This window comes from Ricinus communis, chromosome 4, assembly GCF_019578655.1.
Source record: "Ricinus communis isolate WT05 ecotype wild-type chromosome 4, ASM1957865v1, whole genome shotgun sequence".
Taxonomy (NCBI): domain Eukaryota; kingdom Viridiplantae; phylum Streptophyta; class Magnoliopsida; order Malpighiales; family Euphorbiaceae; genus Ricinus; species Ricinus communis.
Genome location: NC_063259.1, coordinates 474172 through 482424, shown reverse-complemented (window position 1 = coordinate 482424; position 8253 = coordinate 474172).

Here is an 8253-nt window from a genome sequence, read left to right as displayed (position 1 = left end):
AGAGATGCGGCTCGGTTATTGATAGAGTGAATAGATCCGCAATTTCTTGAGATCTTTTCAAAAGGGTGACATTGTAGGTTAGATTTCTACTTGTTGAAGGTCTATATCCAAGCCTTACTTCTCGGTCTAAGGCCTTCTACCGCCAAAATTGTAAAGATAGTAACTTTAAAAATAGAAGAGTATGTGTAAAATAAAAATGCAGAAAAAATAAAAGAATTTAATTTTTTAATATTGGAGAAAACAAATATGTGTTTTTGTTGAAATAAAAAATTATGTATTGAGTTGACAATTTTTTTTATTATGGATAAAAATCGTCAATTAAACTTAATATTTTTTCAAACACGCAAGCCACACATGTAAGTAATCCCAGGTACATAATGCTAAATGTACTTGAGTCCAGGATATAACAACTCAAAATTGATATGTTTATTTTTTACTTGATATAGTGCCTAAGGCCTTAGGTTCAAGGCCTTCCTTTTTTTTAAAATATGATAGTTTATTTTTCACTTACTTTTCTACAAACCATTGAGCCAACTTAAAACTTCATGCATACTAAGAGCCTTTGCCATTTTGGGATTCAGATTTGTTAGCGTGAGTTGTCATAAGAGTAAATTAAGGGATGATGATCCCTTCATTAGTAGGTCAACTAGAACCTATTAGAATTAATTTAAAATCTTACATTCCTCTTGTATTTGTATAAATAAAAAAATAGCAGGACTGCTATAAATTACCGTTATGTTGTAATACGAAAAATAACAAAAATACAAATGATTTCTCATTCTTTCTTGTCTCAAAGCAACATGGTATCAAAGCAGGTTATCTTTTATAGCTTTGGTAATTCAAAATAAAAATAGTTAATAATAATCTTTAATCTTCTATCATGGTTGATGACGACTCATATTCAGGAGAATTCCTTAATATGTCTTCATCTTCTATTCTATCAAAACTCACTGCAAAAATGGATGAAGTACTATCCAAAATTTCAATTTCAAATCAAACAATAGACATTGCTACCGATTTGATCGGGATCAAATTTGATGTATACAATTGGTCTCAAATGGTGGAGATGCACATATCTGGCCAAAACAAGTTGGGGCATAATGGTGATTGCCTCAACCTGTATCAACTGATCCAAGCTTTCAAAAATAGCGCACAAATGATGCTATTATGAAAGGCTAGTTAATCAACTTTATGGATTCATTACTGATTGAAAATCTTATCAGATTTCCAACTATAAAAATGGTTTGGGATGCTATAGCAACAACCTATTTTAATGGAAGTGATACCTCTTAAGTTTATGACCTTCGATGTAAAGTTTCATGGCTCAGGTAAGCAGGTGGATCACTGAAAAAATACTACAATAATATGCAAGGATTATGGAGAGAAATCAGTTTCCGAAGGCTAAACCCAATAAAATGCCAGGCAAATATTCAACATTTCAATAATATGATATAAAAATACCGAATGTATACTTTTCTAAATGGTTTAGATGACTAGTTAGACGACATCAGGAAGGATATATTACAGATGCAACCATTTCCAATTATGAAATAAGTATATGGTCATGTTTAAAGAGAAGCAACACATTAAACAATGATGACAGGGATCATAACTGATAAAACACAAGGTGTTGTTTTGGCATAAAAAAACTTAAAGATAGGAATTTCAACATCCATCTTTTCTCAAAGTGGAAAGTCAATTCCTAAGAAGAATACAAATGGATAAAGATGCACTCACTATGGAAGGTCTAAACATACTCGAGAGACATGTTTTAAAATCCATGGCTACCCTCAATGGTGGCATGAGTTGCAAGCAAAGAAGAAACGTGATGGAGAAGAAATTGCCAGCATAAGCAAAGATAAGAAGATGATTACACGTCAAGAGGCTAATTTAGTGAGAAAAGCCTTTATTGCTACTAATGATATAACTTTCTCTTTGATTCCAGTAATCATGTAATGTCAATACATATACAATTCTATCTGGTAGCAATTGAAGAGGGCTTGTAGTCAGTAGATACTTGACTTGGGAGCTTGTGACCATATAACCTATGATGAAAACAATTTGTCTGAATGATATATACCTTAAAGAACTAGTATTCAAATGCCAATAGGAAAATATATCCAGTAACAAGAGCCGGCACTACAGTGCTGTCACCCAAATTACATTTATCCAATACTCTTCTTATCCTTTCTCTCTCTCATAAATTAGAGTCGAATTAAAAAAGAATTATGTTGTGTTGCAATTATTTACCAAGAATTATTGATGACTAAAGAGATTTATCAAAATCTTTTTAATCGATAAATACAAAAGTTTAAAATAACTGGGGTAAATATCTATTCCATTAGAAAAAATAATTAAGAATCTAGATAACTATGATAAAAGTCCTGGAAAGTTAGTTTTGAAATTTATGGACATTTAAAATGGGAAAAATACTGAAAATGACATGAAAAACCCGAGTTTTGAGCCAACTAGCACTATGCAGAGTCAACCAACTCTATGCAATGTCAATCAACTCTATGTACAATCGATTAGCTTTAATGGTTGGCAAACTCTTAAAAAGTTACAATTTAGTCCCTATTTTTTGCCATTTGACCTAAAAACTGACTATCTACTCACTTTAATCCAAGTTGATTTTGAAAATTAATATTTTGGCTTAATTACTCGTAACCATAATTGGGATCTTTGGCTTTCCTCGGCTCCGTGAGACTTGGGAGGAACAACAACTTTCATCGTCCGAGTTTTCATAATTCTCTCGATATGTAAATTTGAAAAATGGTGCTTATAGTTTGCCCTTGGTTTATCGAGACTTATAAGCATATTCTTGGTTAAATAAATCAAGACAAATCATAAGCATCAAGGATACAACAAAAAGATATATGAACTTTAGAAGCTACATTTTGTAGGCTCGTGAAATCTGAAAGACCACCCTTCGAGATAGATGTATGCAAAAACTTCCTTTTGGCTATAGTTTAGTATCAAAGAAATTTAGAAACTAGAGTTATAAAAAGCCCGATGATGAAAGTTTATATGGTTATAAATCGAAAGAGGAAAAGAGACTATGGCCCTAAAACTTTAGATAGATCACTTGCAAGAAGAGAACGAAAAAGGGAAATAAAATATCAAAGACTTTTGATCCTAAGCCTAAGCTCGCGTAAGTCCAAGGTGACCTCATGCAGTCCACCCAGACACAATATGGATCACTAGCCTCATGTGAATCCAAGGTAAGCATGTGTGCGTCTAGGGTAAGCTCGCGCGACTCCACCTAGCCCTCACATATGGAGAGCATTAGCCTAGGAGCATGGGCCCCTAGCCCGAACCTCGCAATCATTCACGTTGAGCCTGCACGAGTCTAGACTAAGCTCGCACAAGATAGAGTGAGGACCTGCTCTAACCATTCATTGGATGGATATTTGAGCGGAATTTTTTCTTCCAATCAGGTTTTGACACTTATCAACCCTACTATAAATATTTGACCTTGTCCAATGTGTGAATCAATCATTGGGAGAGTTATTAAAAAAGTCATTTACTGAGGCAAAAATAAAAGAGAGCTTTAGTGAGGGATTTCTTCTTTCTAGTTTTCTTTAGGGAAAGAGGGGCCACAATCCTTTTCTTTTTCCTTTCTTATAAAAAGGCATTCAATTTGTTTCTTTAACTAAGTTGTAAAGGTAGTCACTTGAAGGCTTAAATTTATTCTTGATTTCATTTTCCTTATATTTCTCATATTTATTGCACTTGTTATAGTTTATTTTATGTTCATTCATTATTTTCCTTTAATCCACATTTTTTTTGTCCATTTTCTTATTACTATTTTTAAAAACTTCCACGTTTATTAACCTCGTTTGAGTAGACCTTATACCCTTACGAGGTCAACTCTTATCCCTCAGATTTATGTTGTTTTGAGTTTTTGTTCATTGCATTTTGATTAAAACGATATTGTCCTAAAACCTACTGGACTAGTACCATTGAGCATGCGTGAGGTCAAGAAGCTTGAGTCTTAAAGCGACATCATTTTTACTTAAAATGTTGCCTTTGGTGTGTTCCAGACCTTGGACCTCTAAGCTAGCGCAAGGTCACCCTCTGCTCACGTGGGTTCAGGAGCTACATGAACCCAAATGACTTTTTAGGCGAGAAACATCACCATTTCTTATGTTGCTTTGGATTAAGGACTGACCTCTTGCTAGTTGACCCTGTACTCGTGCGAGCTCAATCTCTTTCTTCCAGAATAAAAGGTTAGCATCTCAAGCGACATTATGACCCTCCTGTGACTTGAGGGGACCAGCCTCTTGCGAGTTCATCCTATACGAGGTCAACCCCTATGATGAAAAAATAAAAAATATTTTATCTTTTTATGTTATTTAATTCCTTGCCCTATTTAATTTTGTCCCGTTTTAATTTTGTTATATTGTTAATTTTATTTCTCTTTTGCATAAGATAAAACCTAAGGCACCAAAATGCATCTCGATTAAAACTAGCAAAGGTACTAATGTACCTTCCATCTAGTACTAGTTAAGGTACCGAAGTACCTCCGTCTAGGTTAGTCTTTCGATTACTCACCTCACATGCTAAAGAAGATAAAAAAAGGTTGATGCATAAAAAGAATATAGGATAAAAATAGGCTAAGACAATGTTATTAGGATAGGCAAACGACCGTCTGCTCTAGTGGAGGCTAGACTTCATCGCCTAAGCGGATAGAGGTACTTTCGTAAACCTTTCCTATCTATACCTGACTTTCCAAACCTAGAATCTCTAATTTTAGGAGGTAGAAACTTAGGCTCTCCGCAAGGGGTACAAAGCCATCACCCTTACTCCCAAAATCTATCATGATCTTATAGAGTGGCAACTCCTCCTCCAATTAGTCTTAAGGCCTTTAGTAGTCCTTTGGAACTTTTGACTGAACGAGTCATGTTAAACAAGCCTAGTATGAAGAATGGTACCTAGACACAGTGACGAGGGTGCTCAATACTGTGGACGGGCTCTTGAAAAAGTCGCACTCATAGTGGCGACTCCATTGGGGACTCAAGAAGTTGACTCTGAGGAGTGGATGAATTTTTGCCTTTCCTAATATTATTGACTTAGCCCTGCATTGCATTATATTAGAATTAAAGAAGGCCTATATTCTCGATGGCTTCAGTGTAAAGGATATCCATGTTCTACTCGAACACGAGATAACTTATAGCCAAAACACTTAGGTTAAGGTTTAACGGCTAGTCTAGAAAAACTCTTGTAAGGGGTGTGTGTGAGCCTAAGAAACACAATTTGTAAGGTTTAGTATGAGCCTTAAAATACTAAGTTGGGAGTGAGCTTGAAAAACTCCAAGTGTACAGATACAAGTATAGTGAATACCCAATTGTGAATTGGAGAGTGGATGTAGGATTTGTTAACACCTAAACTACTATAATTTCTTATGTACTATTCTTCTTACTCTCTATTCATTCTCTCTTAACCAAATTTTTTTAATTTACCATCATTTCTCTATTCACCAATTCAACCCCCCTTTCTTGGTTCATAAGGGTAAATATAAGTCAATTGTGTGACAAAAGTAACAAAGTCGCATTTGATTCTAAAGGTTACTAAGTCACTCCTTATGGTGTGACAAGGAAATATTTAGAGGATAAAAGTTTGACAATCTCTACATAATTAACTTACACAAAATTGCTCATGAATCTTTTGAGTGTCTTGTGTCTCTTAGTGGGAAGTCAAGGTTGTGGCATATAAGGCTTGGACATGCAAGCATGGAGCTTATTCATAACCTCAATAAGGATGCTTTGTTGGTTAGGTTTCCAAAGGTGAAGTTCACAAAGGATAACACATGTGGACCTTGCTAAATAGGAAAGCAAAACAAAGCATCCTTTAAAGCCAAAAATATTAGAAGTACATTTGAGATCCCTTCAATTAATTCATATGGATTTGTTTGGTCCTACTAGAGTTGCTAGTTTAAGAAGAAAGTATTATGCATTTGTTCTTGTAGATGATTACTCTAGATTTATTTGGATTAGTTTCCTAGTTCATAAGAATGATGCTTTTGAAGCTTTTTGAAGTTTTGCAAGAAAAGTTTAAAATAAAAAAAGTTTTATGTTTCCAAAATAAGAAATGATAATGGAAAAGCATTTGAAAATATTCTATTTAAAACTTAATATGATGAAAATGGGATTTCACATAATTTTTCATCCCTAGAACACCTAAAAAAAAGTAGTGTTGTAGAGAGGAAAAATAGAACTCTTATTGAGATGGCTAAAACTATACTCAATGAGTATGATTACCTACATAATTTTGGGTAGAATTTGTCAACACTTCTTGTTATGTAATTAATAAAGTTTTCAAAAGACTAATTTTGAACAAAACTTCTTATGAGCTATAAAATGGAAAAAGCTCAAAATCTCATATTTTATAGTATTTTGATGCAAATGTTACATTCTAAACACCAAGGATTATCTTGGAAAATTCTTATCTAAACCAAATAAAGGTATCTTTCTTGGTTATTCGTCATATAGTAAAGCTTATAGGGTATTTAATAAGAAGTCCATAATTGTTAAGGAGTCTATGAATGTTGTGTTTGATGAATCTAATACACTTGATCTTGGAAAAGGTTCTTTTAATCGTTTTATAGGTGATCTTAAGAAGTTTGACCTTAATAAAGTAGAAAATCAAGTTGGAGGGACTTTTAAAGGTCAAACTCAAGTTATTGAGCCTTCTTCACCATCTCACGGAGAAGCATCTCAAAAACTTCCAAAGGAGTGGAGAGAACCCAAAGGGCGTCCTAAGGAGTTGATAATAGATGATCTTTAAAGGCTGTAAGTAATATATCTCAATTCAAGCATTTAGATAATAGTCTTACTTGCATTTTTCAAATTGAGCTAAAGACCATTAATTAGGCTCTTAATGATGGTTGTTGAGTGATTTCTATGCAAGAGGAACTCAAGCAATATGAGAGAAATAAATTTTGGAAACTTGTTCCTAAACCCAATAATCACCCAATTATTGGTTGCAAATAGGTGTATAGGAACAAGTTGGATGAGCAAGGTTCTATTACTAAGAACAAAGCCCGATTGGTTGCTAAAGGCTATAACCAAGAGGAATGCATTGACTATGATAAAACCTTTGCCTCCTGTAGCAAGATTAGAAGTAATTAAAATTTTATTAGCTTATGCATGCCACATGAATTTCAAATTCTTTCAATTGGATGGTAAAAGTGCATTTGTAAATGGCTTTATTAAAGAAGAGGTATATGTTAAACAACCTTAGGTTTTGAACATCATGAATTTCTAATCCATGTTTTAAAATTAACTAAGGCCTAATATGGTTTAAAGCAAGCTTCTGAAGCTTGGTATGAAAGACTCAATACATTTCTTTTACAAAATGGTATTTTAAAAGGAAAGGTTGACACAACTCTTTTCATGAAAACTCACGAGCATGATACATTAATTACTCAAATTTATGTTGATAATACAATATTCGGTGCTACTAATGAGTCCTTTGTGAGGAATTTTCCAAGTGCATGAATAGGAAATTTGAAATGAGCATGATGGGAGAGCTTAAGTTTTTTTTAAGGTTGCAAATCAAATAATACAAGGATGACGTCGTCATTAACCAATTCAAGTACACCGAAGAGCTTCTCAAGAAGTTTGGAATGAAAAGATGTAAGAAGCCAAAACATCAATAAGCACATCAACAAAATTGGACAAGAATGAAAGGGTAGGCCAATAGATAAAAAGAAGTATAGAGGTATGTTTAGATTTCTACTCTATCTTACGGCTTCTAGACCCGATATTATGTAGAGTATTTTTTTGTATGCACATTTTCAATCTAGCCCTAGAGAATCACACTTAAATGATGTTAAGAGAATCTTGAAATATTTGAATGGCAAATTACATCTAGGTCTTTGGTATCTTAAGGATACATCTTTTGACATAATTGGCTTTTCTAGTGCCAATTATGTGGGTAGTCTCTTAGATAGAAAAAGCACTTCCGGAACTTGTCATTTCCTAGGTGAATGTTTAGCATCTTAGTTTAGTAGAAAGCAAGTCTCAGACGCCTTGTCCACCATCGAAGCGAAATATATAGCGGCGGGTTGATGTTGTACTCAAATTCTTTAGATAAAACGACAACTTAAAGATTATGGTTAAGTGCTTAGTTATATTCCAATTAAGTGTGATAAAACTAGTGCAAAAAACTTGTCAAAGAATGCCATTCAACACTATAGGAGTAAGCATATAGACATTAGGCATCAGTTATTGAGAGACTATGTGCAAAATG